Consider the following 19426-nt stretch of genomic DNA (forward strand, 5'->3'; position numbering starts at 1 on the left):
ACTTTGGATATCTTACTGTTAAATTAATTACCCTCTTCTTTCAAGGAAACATTCACACATAGGGCCGTATTAATTTGAATGCACCCTGTAGCCACTTTAAGGATATTTTTCACTTGCACTGCTCCATTGTAAGATGGCCTGTCTTTCGGCTATTTCCAAAATGATGCTCTCGATACTGGAGTGCCACCAGTAATCTGGTAGCACTCTTGGTCCTTTTTCTTTTTCTTTGTCCATGCCCGATAGTTGACATCGAGGCAGGACAAACAATTCCTGTTTTCCGGCCGCATTTAAAAACGCGAGCCGATTCTTGGCGTGCCGCCCGGCAGGACAGAGATTATTTCTTTACCGGCGGCGTTTAATGACGCGAGCAAATTAAACGACGCGCCACCTGTATTTTTAATTGTTTTCTACAGGCGACGCCTGAGTTTGACATCGCACCTACAGAAAACGGGTGAGTTTCACTGTGGGGGTTTTCTTCCCCTTTCAATATTTGACTCTTACTTATAGTCATTACTTTATGGCACAAGTATGCGGATTATGTTACCAATATTTTGTGCCCCACTAACCCTAGAACATTAAAAACGGGTGGTTTCTTTATAGCTTATATTTTTCTTTAGAGTTTATAGTCCTTCATACGGCATAACCAAGGGAACTCAACTAGATTCTTTGCTATTGTTTTTCTTGAGATTCTCTATTGACATGCCTGCTGCTGCTTATTTTTCCTTTCTTATTTGTCTTTTGAGTCTAGTCTCAAACCACATTTGTGCACATCCTTTATTCAATATGGATAGTACTTTGTTTACTTATAATACTTTCTCCTTTGATATCTCTAGTTGGCAAGATTTGTCTTGACTGTTAAATCTGTGTATAAAAAATGAATCAGTTACTTGATGTTATATAGATATATTTATGTTTCAGGATATTTTGCTGTATTACGACTTTTTCTGTTGACTAATGATTTGGCCGTCTGAACCAATTACGAATTGAATTGCTATGTCTGCTCTCCCTCTTTTTTCCTTTTTTTCTTTTTTTTCCTTTTTTCCTTTTTTCCTTCCTTTTCTTTCTTTTCTTTTCTCTTTTCTTTTTCTCTTTCAGCTTGTCTTTAATTTTATTCTACTCTTTTTTTCTTTCCTCTATCTTTTCTCTTTTTCCTGCATGTATAGTAACATCTTCCGTACTCACTTATAATTTTTCTCTTAAAATAACAAGGTCACCCCTCGAAAGCACAGTTTCTCTATACTTTAGTCACCTTCGATATATAATAAAATCTATTTGTCATTATTCACAATATGTAATGTTTTTGTTCAGGCCTTTTACTTTACCTGGTATTGTTTTTTGCCACTTATTTGGCTTTTGTTCTCTTGCCTTTGATACACTTCTGGACTTGGAGAAGCACACTCTTGGATAGTATGATTATTCACATGTGCTAATAGGTTTTTTCCATAGGAATTATCTCGGAATTTTCCTGGCACATCACTTTGGCTTCCTCTCACCGATGCTAACAAAACTTCATTTGTCTTCATCTTCTCTTCAGCCGTATGACATCTCTTTTTTTTCTTTTCCCCAGCCTTGAGAAAGCCCTGGCTTACGTGCCTATGGGGCGAAACACGTGTTGGCTGGCCTAAACTCATATACTTTTGGATCTCTGCGTGTGTCATCAATTTCAGTGAGAATTCAAATATTTTCCTATAATAAACTTGGATTTGGAACAATCATGAAATCTCCCTTACTCTTGAGATAAATGCGACATGTTTTCAGACTTTTGGATATCAAGAAAAATATAATTACCTTTAAAAAGTGGGACCTTATTTCTTCTTTCTTGTACGATGTTACTATGTTGCATTTCCTGTCACAGGCATTAGGCTTAACCATGCAGGTGAGGCACCATTTTTATCGGGAGTCTCTGGGAAACAGAATAGCAGAACAAGTGTTATTGCCCCCTGTATTTTTGTACATTTTTTCCTTCCAAATGTAAGACAGTGTGTAAAAAAGATGACTATTTGAGAAATGCCCTGTAATTCACATGCTAGTATGGGGACCCCGGAATTCAGAGATGTACAAATAACCACTGATTCTCACCACCTTATCTTGTGCCCATTTTAGAAATACAAAGGTTTCCTTGATACCTATGTTTCACTCTTCATATTTCAGTAAATTAATTGCTGTATACCCGGTACACAATGAAAACCCATTGCAAGGTGCAGCTCATTTATTGGCTCTGGTCACCTAGGCTTCTTGATGAACCTACAATCCCTATATATACCCAGAACCAGTAGAGTCCAGCAGACATAGCGGTATATTGCTTTAAAAAATGTGACATCGCAGGAAAAAGTTAAAGAGTAAAACGTGGAGAAAAATGGCTGTTTTTTACCTCAATTTCAATATCTTTTTACTTCAGCTGTTATTTTCTGTAGGAAAACCTTTTAGGATCTCCACAATTGACCCCCATGCTGAATTCAGAACTCTGCCTACTGTTCAGAAATGGTTTGCTTTCTGGGATCCAACACTGGTTTCACACCCATTTCTGTCACTAACTAGAAGGAGGCTAAAAGCATAACATCACGTAAAAATGGGGTATATCCCAGTAAAATGCCAAAATTGTGTTGAAAAATTTGATTTTCTGATTCAAGTCTGCCTGTTTCTGAAAGCTGGGAATATGGTGATTGTAGCAACACAAACACTTTTTTTGATGCCATTTTTCAGGTAAACAAATCACAAGCCTTCCTTTGCAGCCCTTTTTCCCATTTAAAAAAAAAAAGAAAAAAAAAACTTGGCTGCTAATTTCTTGGTCTCCCTCCTTCTGGGGCACCCACACACTCTGGGTACTGTTGGAATCCATAGGATGTTGGAAAAAAGGACGCAAATTTGGCATGGGTAGCTTATGTGGACCAAAAGTTATGAGGGCCTAAGCGCAAACTGCCCCAAATAGCCAAAAAAACGCATGGCACCTGAGGGGGAAAAGGTCTGGCAGCGAAGAGGTTAAATAACATTGTTGAGGATTTCATACCCTTCCTAAAAATAATAGTCTCCTCTAAGGACAATGGATCACCTTTTTCCATGGACTTTCTTAAGCTAATTCCCAATTATTGGGGAAATTGGATGTGGAAGGACCACTGTATCTTCAGAGATAGCAGGAATAGCTCCAACAGGATCAAAAAGTAAAATTTATGAGGAAGTTTTAATGATTTCTCAAACATTCCCAAGATGGGAGAAATTAAGGTCTGATGCTCCTGATTCATTTTTATCTTCCAGTTCTTAGCTGAAAGCAAAGATGGTGATTTTTGTTTTCTCTTAATGAGTGGGTTGCACTTTCCTGAGCGTGTCTATTGTGTCACAGAATGTGTATATATTTAGTTCTTTTGATCACAGACCTCAGAGTATCATCCAATCACTAAGAACTAAAAAACATGCAACCACATCTCATCGGCTGAGGGGCATGAGACAACGGTAAGGAAAACTATAAAACTTGTCTCCAAGATCAAAAGTTACCTATACATCCTCTTTTCCTTTAAAATGTGTTTCAGGATTTAGTTCAACTCGCAATCAGTTCATAATCAGGAAAAGTGCACCAGGACCACAACCTTCACCTGTTTGAAATGAGCCGCTTCCACAGCCTCAGACACTCTACCCTAGAATGCTAGTCCACCCATTTGCAACACCACATCCAGTGTTATCCAATTCAAAGAAGCATCTAAGCACTTCCAATTAGCTGCATCAGTACCTCCGATAAGATTACTACACCTCCATCTGCAAACTTTGCAGCCTTCTGTGTCACTACTTAGAGTTGGACTGAAGACATCAGTGGGGCCACAAATCTGCAAATGTCTGCAAAAGTACACAATTGACCACTCTGATCCTCTCGAACTCCTCACCACACAGAAACCCACCTCACCTCACCATACGGTTTGTTCCCACCGGAATCCTTAAAATCCTGGTCCTTGGGGCCGGCAACATCCAGTGACCTCCGGTATCTGTCTCTTGGTGGGTTCAACTAAGTTGGTACATCATACCAGCGGACTGTGAGCCTATAAGGTGGGCTGTAAGGCTGAAAGGTGGGAATTTCCTACATCCAGTGCTTTAAATGGGCCGGTACTGTCCGGTACTGAGTACCGGCACTTTTTTATTTTGAGAGGGTGAGTACCGGCACATCTCAAGAAAAACGTAATACTTTTAATTGGAGAGTACCGGCACTTCTCAGAAACAAGCAGGTACTCTGGCACAGAGTACCGGCACTTTATTTTTTCCATTTCAAGCACTGCCTACATCCACAGCTTATCCCTTAGCTAGTGAGGTGATGGGGCCTATGCTCAAGGATCTTAGGGCTAAGGACTTTGGGCAAAGGTTTGGAGGGCTGATGGCTATGAGTACAGAAACATGGCAATTGAGGTAAGTAATGTAAGATGGCACCGTAACACCAGCGGCAATGCTGCACTATTATGACCGCAGTACCGCAAACCAGTGAAGAGCGGCAGCCAGCAACAACTGGTGAGCAGTGACTGGCGGCACCTCAGTAGAACCTCATTGTGGCAGCACCTCAAACGCTAGCAGAGCAGTGTGGCAACAGCTGCGATGCAGCAGCGATGCAATGCAGCAGTGCCAGCGTAAGCAGCAGCCCTGGTGTCAGTGTCTCAATACATCTCTTGGTGTCTGTATAATAGCATGAAAAGATGCAGATGAAATTCTGTTAAACACAAATAACAAATCTGAGCTAAGACAGTAATTATGTTTTAAATAGTGTCCAAAAAAATACAATACATGTGACTAGATCTTATTATGTATAATGATTACTTTAAATTTAAGTTATTATGCAGTCTAGATATTATATTTCTTTTTAGCCTGTGTTTTGACTACTATGCTTTTGAATGTTTGTATAGAGGATGCTACTTTGAAGACACACTTAGGCAAAAACATTTTTTAATCATGTATTAATTTGACTAATAAGGTTCATGCCAATCTCTTACCTGGACTAGCTAGATTGACTAACCCCCCTGATTTAATCATCTTTCCCCAGCAATCTCATTTGGTAAAGACTAGAACAATTGAATGTGTCTATGTTGTGAAATCTCCCTCTGCTGCTGACATTGGTACTGTTGTGCAGGGGGGACTGGCCCACAGGAGACATTACATCATCTTCATCACCGTTACCAGTAGTACTCCCACTGTTGGCAAAAACAGAGGGTGAATGATGAGTAAAAAAGGCGCTTCCTACTCTAACTACATATTTTACCACTAAGGTACAACAAAACGGTGCAAATGACTGGGGTCAAACCCTCTATACCCCCCTAAAACGATAACAACATGTTATCCAAAATGAAAAATAAATACATTCGCACACGTGACAGTAACGTAAAGAACCAGTATAATTTCACTAGTGCATAAAGATTCTATTATATATAAAGTCTGAGCAAAGAAAAATACAATACAAACCAATCTTCAATCATAATTTCTATCCCAAATGTAAGTTGCACAAAGAGCAATCCAAAAACTGTTTTATAATATCCTCTCCACAGTCGACAAATAATAGTCACCAGTTCCAATTGTGTGTCCCAATTTCACAGTCCAAAATATTTATCAGTTCAAGTTACATTTCTGTGAATAAATCCAAAGGTTGTCAAATCCGTCCAGCAACTCTCTCCTTTGTCCTTGTATCTAATCCCTTTGTCCTTGTCCCTTTGTCAACACGTGTTTCATCCGGGGAGTATCCCTGGATTTCATCAGGACTTCCTTCACAAAATCTTTATATATTTGAAATATCGGAGCCGGATAGAAAGCGTACTCGCGTCTATGAAGATAATTGTCAGGAATTTTCAGAATATCAGCATAACGTGTAGAGACACAAGGGAGATATATATGCACCAGTAGGACATTAGGAGAAAACAGAATAGCTCGAAAGGAAAATTTGGAACATATATATTGACTAAAGATTTTGTGAAGGAAGTCCTGATGAAATCCAGGGACTCAGACTTTATATATAATAGAATCTTTATGCACTAGTGAAATAATACTGGTTCTTTACGTTACTGTCACGTGTGCGAATGTATTTATTACTCCCACTGTTGGCCCTACTAACCTGGGGGTACGCAGTTCTCTATAGCCTCATGGAATGTTGCAGTTCTGGCTAGCAAGTGGGGTAGGAATGACTGGCATAAGGTTTGTCAACCCTCATGGGGTTTTCTGTCTCAGGAACCTGTGTTTCTAGATGGCTTTGCAACTCACTCCATGCATGCCCAACTGGGCACTGTGGGCAGGGCAAAAAGAGGTCTTATAACTTTTCTCTGTCACTCATATTGCTCAGTTCACATGGCTGAATCTTACTTCCTCACACTATCATCTCATACTACTACAATGCTTAACAGCGTAGATGCTTCCAATTAATGTGTACCACAGGTGAACAATGTGCTGGTGCTTATAGAAGACTTTAACTTGAGACTCTCACAGTTTTCCATATCCTTGGCCTGTGGGCTAGAGGCCAGTGTAGGGGATTCAATTACTCACTTTGCCCATAGTCCACTTGGGGATGAATTCAAACAAGTCATCATTAAGTATAACTTAATGTTTTTGTTTGATTAGCTGCCTTTGAAGCCCATTGTGCTACCCACTTATATAGGGGGGTGAACTGATGGAGTTGATCCTCTTTCTGTACCTCTGAGGAATTGAGTTATGGAGTATAATCTGATGGTTTCACCACTTAGTGACCATAGGCTTTTTACCCTATCTTTGCATGCCTCTTTTCTGGACAAAGCCTTCACTGTGTATACTTCTCTCCCCCTTAAATACACAAAGAATAAAAGGTTAGCCAAGAGGTGGCCCATGGTGGATGCAGCTTTTTTTATGACAAGCCTGGTAGCCTCTTCATTGCCTGACTTTCTACATTGCTTAGTGGAAGACTGCATGCTGGGGTGAAGGTAATCTAGGATCTGCAGCTTGGGGCGCAATCTGCTCCTGGTCCCATTTAAATCAGGAAAGGAGAAACCTGCCAAGTGGTTTGATGCAGATTGCACAGCAGCACAAAACTGACTGCTAGCAGCCTTAAAAGAGTCCCTGAGAGATCAAAGTAAGGGCCGGGATTATAGGGTCTACTATAGGAACACTTACATAGTAAGGAAAGCTACTATAAGAGAGGAAGCTTTTTCTTCCATTTTTCAGGCCAATGAGGTATGTGATAGCAACATTCTTGGTTACAGCTAACCATAGTTGTCCTATTAATAATAACAAATAGAGGGATTGATACAGTGATCCTGCCGGATGCCTGGGTGACCCACTTCACGACACTCCATGCAGACCCCAATGCTAGGGCCAATACTATTCCTGGGGGGGCAGCAGAAAGCTTGCTGTTGTCTCCCTTTGAGAATTTTAAGATACCCCAACAATTGGTGGTACCTCCAGCCGGTCCAGAGATTGCAATTAGTGAGGTCATGATGGCACTCCGGTCCTTATGGGATCCCTGCCAACTTTTTCAAGGCTAATACCGAGTTATGGGCTCCACTCCTGATAAATGTCCTCAATGTCTTTCTAGTCACAGGCCCGCCTACATTTTGGACCCATGCCACTACCATCCCTATATTTGAAAAAGGCTCTCAAGGGGACCCACATTCTTACTGCCCAATATTGTTGACTAATTCCACCGGCAAAGTTATGGGGAGAATTGTGTTGGAACAACTAAAACATATTGTCTGAGCTGCAGTTTAGGGCTGGGGTGGGAATGGTGAAGCAGGCCCTCAATCTCTACCTTTTTATTGGCAGGTATACTGTGGCTTGGAAAGGTAAGTTGCACATGCCATTCATGGACCTGTGATCCACGTTTGACTGGTAACAGAGTCAAGCTATGAATCATTCAGTACATAGCTAATTTTCTAAGGCAATTTCATAGCGATGTCATGGTTAGTGTGAGATATGGCCTGAGAGGGACACCACTTCAGCTTTCAGCCTTGCCAGTAGCGTGCAACAGAGCTGTGTTATGGCTCAATTTGTGTTCTCTTCATACATAAATGGCCTGGAGAAGCAGCTGGTGGATCTTGGGGCTGATTGCCCTAGTGTCTGCGGCTGCAACAACCCAGCATTAATGTATGCCAATTACATGGTTTTAATTGTTGGGACAGCTAATGGGTTGCAGCATTTATTTGTAACTGCTTCTGCAGTTACATTACAGGCGTCAATTTGAGGGTCAATCAGTCAGAACTCATGTCATGGTTTTACAACGCAAACAGACAGGAGACCCCTGTTTTAATAGTCAACAGCTATAGAGTCTGAACTGTTCTGACATTTACCTATCTAGGTGTCCTCTTTGATAAACATATTTCATGGAAACCTAAGGAGAATAGCAGGGCTGCTGTCATCTCTAAAATGGTCTTTAAAACGGTTGAGGCAGTTTTTAGTTTCACCAGCAGACTGAGGCAAAAGCCAGCTAGGGCACTCGCAGCTATCTATAAGGCCAAATGCTGTACTGTTGCATCCTCTGGGGTAAGGGGTCTGGGGCATCAGCAATCAGTGGGGATGGAAAACTAAAGAATGGCTTCTTTAAAAGGTTCTTGTCTGTTCCTATCAGCACAAGTTCCATTATTTGCCACTCAAAGGTGGTGCTAGACTATATTGAATATGGTATAAAAATGCAACCCCTGTTACTGTGACCTCATATTTGGACAAGCAGGCACGCCATTTTTAACCGGGCCATCCTTACTGATTGCCTGCAATTGAACCACCACTTGGAGATTCCTTTGATAAAGTATATGCGCTATACCTTGGGTTGCCTGGGGTTTGATGACTTCTTTAGTATCCCTGAAAGTCTAATAACTAACTTTGTTGCCACACTGAAGTGTAAAATTTTACCTCACCACGGTGACCAAAGACTGCAAAAAAAGGCTTCTAAGGACAGTATCCAAACATATGCAGAGATTCCAACTGACCCAGGCCTGGCACCATACTTAATGTGGGTGTGGAATGAACATCATAGGTTTCTATTGGTTAGGGTCAGGTTAGGCACTGTTCATTTCTTGGTGGCCTTTCCTACTCAGTGTCCCTATTTTAAGAATCTATCTGCTTGTCCCTGTGATGATTGCTTTGCCAAGAGTACTTTGCATTTTATGTTTTCTGTAAAGCGAATGGTGATCTGAGAAGATGTTAACTTTTACCATTTTAAAAGCATGTCAACATTTGTTTTACTTAAGAAGCTTTTATTTATTTACAGTCTTTGTCAAATCCACGGATCACCTATTTTTCCATACTTTATATTCAAAGGGCTATTAGGCTAAGGACCTGTGCAATTTTTTTAACATGAACCTTGCCTTCTGGGTGGTATTTGGCAAAGTTAAGATAATTAGGTAATATTTTGTTACGATGAACCTTTCTTAATAATCTGTATTTGTTTATGTTTGTTGCTGCTTCTTTTATAATCATGAATCTGGTTGAATGCGAGTTATTGTGTTGACTAATAAGTATTGTGGCTTTGTTTTGTATATATTTAACTATTTTAATTAATCATATGCAATAACATTATTTATCCAATAATTCAAATCCACAAAAGGTGAGGTTATGACTCATTAGTCTGACACACGTACTTAAATGTTGAAGTAATGAGGTAAGACTAAAATGCAATTCTCCAAATGTATGGTGGGAATTCTCATTAAATGTGCCAAAAAGAATCAGGAAAACTTAAAGAAAAATATCAAAGAAACTGATAATTAAATTACCAAAAATAATAACAAAGAAACATTTCACCACTTGAGGAAGAACAAATAAGAGACTAGGTAAATATGGAAATAGAGTAAAACAGAGAAAATATGGGGCATTTCTCAGGGGAGGGATTATCAAGGTGGTACAATATATTCATTTGCAAAACTTGTTGATGTTCTATGAACAAAACAACTTTGGATTTACCTTCAGTGGAAGAAGCAAGACCACTGGGTTATAGATCTAAGCGTGTGAGAAGACACCTCAAAATACAAAAACAACCTTTTAATAAAATCTCTTTTTTTAAAAATACATCTAATGGACATAGCTCAATGTTCTCGTGGCGACAAACACTTCAAGTATGTGAAAACTAGCTTAGTGACATAAATACAAATACAAATTTGTGAGCAAACTACAATGCAACATTAAGGAAAACAGCTTACTCAAAAACCACCTGGTGTGACAAAATCTAAATGATTTAACAAACATAACAATTTTGGATGAACTGCAATAAGGCGAACACAACTAAGAATAAAAAAAAGGCAAAGGCTGGAACATTGAATAGTGATATCAGCACACCTCAAAGCAACAGCTGAATGGTAACATTTAGCTTTTGTACAAAGTCATCCCCTGAAAACAAATTTGTTGTGTTTTTGACAAGTAGTTGTGAATGACTTTAAAAGGATATAAAGGTGAAGAATCCATAGTAGAAGGAAAACCTAACACAGTAAGAAATACTGCAAGCAGACTCATCATTTACCATAAAATGTGCTGATTGTGGCACTGAACAAAAACAATACTATTCCTGAAGCAATGAAACAGTTTTCAGACAATTAATTATGACAGGTCAGGCAAAAACTTGAATTAAGAAATGATATTGTGAACAATTGAACATGGAAAAAATGACAAATACTAGATGTCAAGGATACCAACTTATCAAAACAGATAGTCCAAGTAGTCCAACTAAATTGTTCCTTCCCAGGTTCAACAAACACAAATCCACCCCACAAGGAAGACCAATTGTGTAAGCATGCAATTCTCTCTTTAAAAGATAATCCCAATATGTTGACTATTACTTGCCTCCCATGTGAAAAATCTAAGTTATCTTTCAAGAAAGACAATTAAACTGTATCCAAGCAAACACTCTTTGGCAAATAGGGTATCAATTGGTAGAAATTCACATGGTTTCATCATTAACTTCCAAGAGAGATTATATAGGCATAAAGACATGTGAGTACTTCTTCACATAGCAAAAGTTGCATAACTATAACATACAAATATATGTTACTTAAAATAATTCAGAATTGTTTTAGGAGCAGTGTTTTTCTACGTGATCAGCAGATCTACAAACACAATTGTGGTACCTCAGCTGGCATCTCCAAGTCTCACAACCATGCCAATCTGCTGATGGGCTGGTGGAAGAAGGAGGTATCTTGGGGAAGAACTAAGCGAGGAACTTTGGAAATGTTATAACATGTTTGAGGTACAGCAACAACATATTTAAATTATTGAATGGATACCAGGATACATTTAAAAAACTATTTGGCAATGAATGAAGAAAAACATAATTTTTTGATACATAAAACTAAATAAAAAAAGAATATGCATTATTTTGCATACAAACTGCTAAAATAGTATTCAGTGTATCACAGGTTTTTTTAAATTAAAGTTTTCTGAAAAAAAAAAATCCTATTTGAAGAATTTCTATGATTGTAAATACATTGTTCGGACCACTTTGATGTTTTAAGAAACTGTAGATGCAAAGTAAAGACTAAAGGTATTCAGAAGAGGCTATTAAAAATGGTGTCCAAAGAGCAAAATTACTGATCACAATCAAGGAATGTTTGAAATTAGATTTTTCAAAAACATGGTTCAAACATATTTTAATCTTATCAAAGACATTGAAGATACTGACACTTTCTTAGAGGCATGCTCGCCAACTACACAGTAAGGCAAAGACATTTAAATGTCTACATTTTATTAGCCATTTTGAAGATCTAAAATGTGATCCAAACTAGTTAGAGATCACAAAGATGGAATTCAAAATATGTAAAAGCTATATAGTGTGTAAATTAGGATTTAAAATGAAAACCTTCCAAGTAAGTGATGAAAAAATGTGGATGATTGTCAGATCCCATTCAGGAAGCCACAGTGTAGGCAAGGGTTATTAGCCACAATCCTGAGGTTGAGGCCTTTTATCACTGCAATCCCATAGTCAGCTCCTCTATGGTTAACCAAATTGGACTGAGTACAGTCCTTTCCATACTTGACCCCCAGTAGTAGCAACGGTGACCCGTCAGAAGCTTCTTAGGAAGCTAGTGTGAGATTTAGTCAGAATCAAGAATAAATACCACCCCCCAGAAGAGCAATAAGATTGTTGTCCAGTCCAATTGTCCTCTTTACAGAGAATACTTTATTACGCATAAAACATTCAAATCCACTTCAAAATCAATAATGCAAGAATACATGGGTTACAGGTGTGAGTCATTGTGCTCTAGCCGCTTCTGCTGACTAGCTCTCTACCTACCCCTCGTGGGTGCCCCTGCTTCTGGACTGCTCCCTCTGGTTCAGTGTTTAAGATAGATCAGTAGATGTAGCTCCAACTCCCGCCCCTTTGATTTCGTTTTAGCAATCAGTCTGTCAGTCTTAGGCCCGTGAAGTATTTCACCTAGTTTGCACTACAATTGGGGGGGCTGCATTCCGGTCCTCCAGTGGCAACAGACTCTCACTGGCAGCAAAACCCTCCAGGTGGCACACATCAGTCTACTCAGGAGCCAAGTGGCAGCTGGCCAGCAGTGAATCATTCACTGAGTCACGGCAAAAGCTGATTGGGGCTCGCACTAGTACCCAATTTATAACATGGTTTACTCCAACATTCCAGTAGGTATTTCCTGCTTTTCCATGAGCTTGATTCTGTAGTGCATTGTTCGCCAGGAGCTATTTTTGACACAGTGTCCTAAGGCAAATACCTTGATTCTCTATGAGGTGCCCCACCTCACCTTGCAGGTCTCATAATCTTCCAGACTGTGTCCATATCAACCACGTACTTGGCAGTGTTGTGGTCATGCAGTCCACATGTAGGGTACACAGGTGACCAACAGGTAATTATCCCGGCTTCCATAAGGCCTAACACATGAACACATAGCTCCAGGTGCCTGTTGACAGTCGCAAGCCGGGTGCACCATGAATCCTTCCAAGCACTTTCTCAGCGAGTGTCGGTTGACCCTATGTCAGGATCAATTACAGCAGTGCCTTCCATTAGCTCTTGTCTTGGCACCCAGAATAATTAAGTAATTACTTCTTCATATTGGACCCCAGATCATATTTGGCTCCCTTGGGAGTTGGCAGTCAGTGTGACACCAACCACTGGTTCCAGAGTAGTCCCTGAGGCCTCTGCAGAGTACCCTGTCTTATGGAGAAGATATCACAATAAAGGGCACTTATGAGGCTTGTGCTTTATACTGGCCTCGTAGACGGAGAATGTGTATTCTAGGTCTGATTGCTTGGAACCAGTTTGGGTCAGTTTCTCTTTTTTGTGTCCTAAGCAAGGATGCTCTGCCCAACAGGACAGGCTCCTGGTAGAGTGCCAACAACAGAATACAAAGAGGAGAGAGACCACTGCACCCAGCCATATATGACCTGTCCTCACAGAGATCAGAAAGAGGGACAAGAATCTCTGCACATTCAAGGGCTGCTTCAACAGATGCTACAGGCTCCACCCTGAACCCACTGTATTCTAACTAATGGTAGCTGCAGTCAGAGTCATTTAAAGCCCCAGGTATCAGGAAGGGCCCTGGCAAAGCCTGTCTATTCTTTCCTCACAATAGTGTGTGGTGCCCTTATTCTTATCTAGGAGATGACGGAAATACACATTTGCTGTCCTGATAAAGCAATCTCTGCTCCATCGTGCACTTGGGTCCTGGCTGTAGAGTTCTAAAATGGAACACACAGGATTGTATCACTTATCCACAGCACACTATCATGTCTAGCACACACACGCACACACACACACACACACACACACACACATACAATATACAGGATGTACTTTTCAGGATTAAGGATTCATTTTGAGCAGCAGAATATTATATGAAAGTGAGAATGTATGCCTCACAGGAGAAGCATGTGTCTGGACATTGATGTTATTGCTCTGCTGGGGCATGCTATTTATTCTTGAGCCTGTAAGTATAATTCCACAATCATGGTACATTTCCTATACTGCTCTCCAAGCATGAAACATGCAACAAAGACAGAAGTGCATTTTTTTACCCTTCTCAGCTCATAAATAGATCCACTGAATACAGGATCCATTAACCCCCACAAAATCTGTACCAGTCCTTGGTATATCTAAGAGCACTATCCTTAACATCCACAACAGCTTGCAAATAATTACTTGCACATCAAATTAAATGCATCTGACCTCACAATATGTATATCAATAAATAACAACATCTAAATGCACATTGGTAATGTGGTTGTCCACCTTAAATTTAGATGTAGTCTGCAAGATGTGTATGTAGTATAAAATAATACAATTGTAATTATGGTTTAGCAAACAAAAATCAGAAAACCTCTAACATTTCCAGTTATTGTATGCAGTGCCATAGATCTATGTAAATATGCAGTGAGGTTATATGGAAAGCGATTTTTAAGAGATGAGAGGGGCCCAAGATTAGAGTTTGCTATTATGGCAACTGCCTGGATGGCTCACTTCACCAAGATATATTCAAATCCCAGCACAGCGTTGGTTGTGTTAGCTTCTGCTGATTAAGGCATTACCCTTAAGGCTACCCTGTACAGACTTGATAGCTTTTCATTCTCACAAGATAAGGTTAATAAAGCCCTTATGACCAGTAAAGGTGAGAAAGCATCAGACCAGGACGGAATACCCACTGATCTTTTTAAGGCAAATATCTCCCTTTGGGGTCTCTTATTGACCGTGGTGCTGGAGGCATGTTGAAGTTTTGGCGTTTTGCATACTTGGTCTGAGTCAGTAATTTTTCTCATCTATAAGGAGGGTAAACAGTCTAATCCAGTTTGTTATCGACCCATCTCATTGCTTGACTCGCTGGTGAGTTATTGGCTGTATTATACTAAATAGATTGTAAGAGTGGGATGTTAGTAATAAGATTCTTTCAAATCTCCAATATGGATTCCATAGTGGTTTATGCACTATTGAACAATGATTAAATCATAACCTTTAAGTAGAAAAGGATACCCTGGTTAATAAGAGTCAAATGTTTTTAGCTTTTATTGAGTGATCCAGCACATTTGAATTTGTTATGCATGACAAGTTGTGGCTTATCATGATGGATCCTGGTGTCGACCCTCCTTTAATATATTTTTAGGAGAGCTATACTTGGGTAGTAGGGCCACAGTACAATATGGAGTAAAGGGTGAATGTACTTGCTCATTTGGCATAGAGAGAGGAGTTAGGGTTGTGTTTCTGCCCTTTTTTCTGTTTACCTTATATATCAACAACTTGGGCAACGTTTTGGTTGAACATTGTAGGGACCTCCCACAAATTAGCCACTGAATGATCCCAACCCTTCTCTCTGCTGCTGATGCTGTGCTCATGACCTGAACTCCCATGGGTCTACAACAACTGCTTATACATTTTGATGATTATATGAAGGATTTAGATGTTTTAGTTAACATGTAAAGCATTTGTGACAAAATGCAGAAGGAGATATTTGTATTGTCGCAATCTCGCAATAGGAGGTACAAGGATCAATTTTACCTCCTCATGTTCCTATCTGGGTGTTCTGCATGAGAAGTCTAGTTCTTGGAAACAGTCCTTTACATCCAGGAAGCTACTCTTTATGAAATCCACTGCAGCTTTGACTAATTGTGCAACTATACTCACTAGGAAGCCCTTGTGTGAAATGTTAACTCTATATAGAAAAGTGTTTGATGACCGCTTTGTGTTACACAGCAGTCTGGGGTCTTAATATGTCCTTAGTTGCACAAATCCCATGGTTAAACTATACTAAGCACCTTTATATTGATCTGGGGCATGATGAATATATTAACTGTCCTGACATTTTAGAGTGTAACAGTAGGAAAGAGTTAAAGAAGGCCTATATATGCTTGTTAGAGGATCTTGGGTTGACTACTGAGCTTACTAAACCCAGTGCTGTTAAGAATCAGATGAAGCTGGTCAACTATGATATTCATCTACAACTCAGATTTATAAATCATTTTCACCATAAGTTTGTTTTAGCGTGCTTCAGTTGGATATATTTCAACGTCTGATGACCTTTCCTACCGTAAATGAGTGGTCTGAATTTATAATCAAATTCCCCTGTAATAAATTTTTCGAACCAAAGTAATCTGAAAAAAAGCTTAATTAATATTGCCTATTTTATGAGAATAAAATGTTGCCACTTTATCATTTTCTTTCACTCTGTCAAGTACCCTTGGTCTGTAATTTACAATAGGAAGTCCTTGAATACTCTGAATGACTCAGTTGCACTACGGTGCGTTTATATATTTAGCGCTATTTGCGCTGATTGATCATATTGTATCTGTGTCATGATTTTTTGCGGCCTTTCATGTTTTTAAATCTTTTATGTATGAGTTTTATTTTATTGTAATTGTAATTGAATTTAAATAGCGCTTACTTCCCCTGATATGGCGTTGAGGTGCTTTTTGGCGAGTAGAGCTCTGCTCCGGAACCCAAAAAAAAATATTGATGGATTAGTATAGGGAAACATGAGTACAGTATTAGTATTAGTAGAGGGAGGTATGAGTTATTTGAGCCAAGGACATGTGAGTGTTAGTTGATTTGAATAGAATAATGGAAGGGTAGAGGAGAGAAGAACCCAGAAGTGTTAATTGGGAGATCCTAGTAGTAAGATGAGGTTTGAAAGAAGAGGTGAAGGATGGAAGATTCTGTAGAAAGGGATTAGGGAGATCATAGTAGTTAAATGGAGTTTGGAATGAATCAAAGGAGAGACAAATGTGGGAGAATTTAGTGGGGTTGTTTGGGAGATCATAGTTCTAAACTGGGGTTTGGGGTGAGCCATGAGGAGTAGAGGAAGGAAAAGTCTTGGAAGAGTTATTTTGGAGCTCATAGTAGTAGAATGGGTTTGGGAAGAGTTAGAGAGTGGCGATAGAGGATAGCTTGATAGAGATATAGGGTAATGGATAGACAGAGCGAAGCTTTTGAGAGAGTATTTTTTTTTTCTCTTGTACAGTAGGATTAGAGTAGTAAATACATAGATACATGATTACATAATCAAGGGAATAACTGTGTAAGGAATATAATATATTGAGATTTAAAGTTGTATCATGTAAACACAGGCTTTCAGGAGTTACAGTATTTTAAGTAAATGTATTTGTTTAGTGTCACAACAGTATTTTATCTTTCCTCAATATTTCAATAGTGGAAAGCTTGTAGATAAATAGTCAGGATAATATTTACTTATGGTGATAGATAAAATAAAAACAGAGACTCATAAGCATCTAATCAAGCAACTAATAGAAACTATGCAATGACCTATGAACATGTGAAGTGTATAATAATATATATATATATACATGTGTGTATATATATATATATATATATATATATATACATAATAATGTATATACACATACATACACCTACACATACAAATATATACATATATACATTTAATTGAAGTAAAATATACAGTTGTTAATCAAGCCTAAATAGTATGTCTATATTTTAAGATAAAATAGTTATTATATGTACTTGCACAGGCTAGATACAAATAATCAAATTATAACATGTTTACATACATGGAGATATGCAGTCCATTGCTGTTTGGTATGGTCGTTATATAGGAAAGAGACAGCTCTTGAGAAGTCTTCTGAAGATAAGATAGTTATCCATGGATCTTATATTTGGGGTAATGAATTCCATAGTTTGGCTGCTTGAACAGAGAAAGGTGTACCACCTATTGTCTTTTTCTTCTATGGTGGAGTTTTGAGGCACGGTTCCAATCATGAGTGGAGGTTTCTTTGTTGAATGTATTTGGTGATTTTATTCTTGATGAAAAGCAGTCCTGTTTCATGTATGACTTTGTGGGTGATACAAAGCAGCTTGAATATGGATCTTCTGGCAACCAGTAATCAATGTAGGGCTCTCAAGGCAGGGGGGATGTGAGCTAGCGGCTTTACATGTAAGCTTTAGCCTGACAGTCGACTTCTGAATGTAATTTTTCATAGTAGACAGAGATGATCCATGGTAGAGGCCATTGGCATAATCCAGTTTAGATAGTAGAAGAGAGATAGTAGCCTGCACCTTGTGTGGAAATCTGAGGTGGGGGAATATGTTTTGTAGAGTTTTCATGGTGATGAACCTTGATCTTGCTAATTTGGCCACTTGAACACTCATTGTTAATTTGGAGTCTATGATAATTCCAAGGTTTCTTAATTCCTTAGATAGTTTACGAGATGGCCAGAGAGTGTCAGGCCAAGAGCAGAGTGGGTCATAATTTTTCCAATCTCCACATGTGAGCATTTCTGTTTTGGAAGCATTCAGTTGGAGATGGCTCCATGTCATACACTGATAAATGGCTCTGGGGCAACTGAAGATTTGTGAGTTTGCAATGTCTTTGGGGCATTCCAGCTTATGGAGTATTTGTGTGTCATCTGCATAGTTGTAGCACACAAGTTGAAATTAATTGATGATTTTAAGGACATCATGTAGATGTTGAAAAGCATGGATGAATTGATCGAGACTTGAGGGACTGCTTTTGTGAAATATGGACATTAATTCTGTTCTGAAGGTAGGGTGTGACCCAATCAAAAGCAGTCCCCTCTATGCGGGCTTCGCAGAGTCTTTGTATTAGAGTGTCATGGCCATCTGTGTCAGAGGTAGTTGAGAGGTTCAGGCAAAGTAGTGCAGCAACTCCATCATGGTCTATTGTGTTTTTAAGAGCATCCCAGGTGGTGATAAGGGCAGATTCAGTGCCTCTTCCCGGGCAGAATCCAGTTTGGTAGACTAAAAATATGGAGGTATCTTCAATGAATTGTGACATCTGGGCAAAAGCTGCTCTTTCTATCCATTTGTCCGCAAAAGGACTGTTTGTAATTGGTCTGTAATTGTTGGGGTCCTGCAGGTCCAGGTTTGATTTCTTTAATAACGGCGTATGTACACCTTTTTAAGATCTTCAGGAAAGATCCCCGTAGTTAAAGAATTATTGATAATTTTTCTTACTGGTATTTCAGTAGAGGTAGATAAAAGAATATTCTTGAAGATGTGAGGTGGACAAGGGTCAGAAGGGTTGCCGGAAGGTCTTCTTGCTTTGACCAGATCCATAAATTTGCTTTATGATGTTTGTTTGAAGGAGTGCAGAGGCTGAGTTGGTTTACTCGTGGAGGGGATTTTTTTGAAATGGGTTAGTGCTGGTGGTTCTCCTTTAGTTTAAATAGAAGTCCAACATGTCTGCATTGGTTGTGTTGGATTTGCAAGTTTGTCTGTTCCTTCCATGCATTTAGGTTTTAAAATTCATTGAGAATGTTATACTGTTTGAGCAGTACATTCTTTTAGCTTTTTTGATTGTTGATTTGTATATTCTGTTAAGTTTGCGTAGCTGAAGTTTGTCTTGAATGTTGTTTGATTTGAGCCAAGTTCATGCAGCCTTCTTATTTATTGTTTTATCTTTTAGCTTTATTGCTTGTTTTCTTTTGTCCTGTTTAGCTGTTTTAGTGGTATTAGGATATCAAAAGCCTCCTGTAACCACTTGTAAAGTTTTTGAACAGAAGTTATTGTTTCTAGATCTGTGTT

General features: G+C 39.1%; 1 long non-coding RNA gene across 1 annotated transcript in view; it reads left to right on the top strand.

Moving 5' to 3' along the window:
- The first annotated feature begins 267 nt into the window (after positions 1–267).
- LOC138249185 (uncharacterized) overlaps positions 268–19426 on the top strand; it is a 599643-nt gene continuing 580484 nt past the window's right edge. The window contains exons 1-2 of the long non-coding RNA XR_011194766.1: positions 268–451; positions 1568–1666. This is a non-coding gene — a long non-coding RNA (uncharacterized lncRNA). The remainder of the gene's footprint in view (positions 452–1567; positions 1667–19426) is intronic.

Source organism: Pleurodeles waltl, chromosome 8, assembly GCF_031143425.1.
Source record: "Pleurodeles waltl isolate 20211129_DDA chromosome 8, aPleWal1.hap1.20221129, whole genome shotgun sequence".
Lineage (NCBI taxonomy): Eukaryota > Metazoa > Chordata > Amphibia > Caudata > Salamandridae > Pleurodeles > Pleurodeles waltl.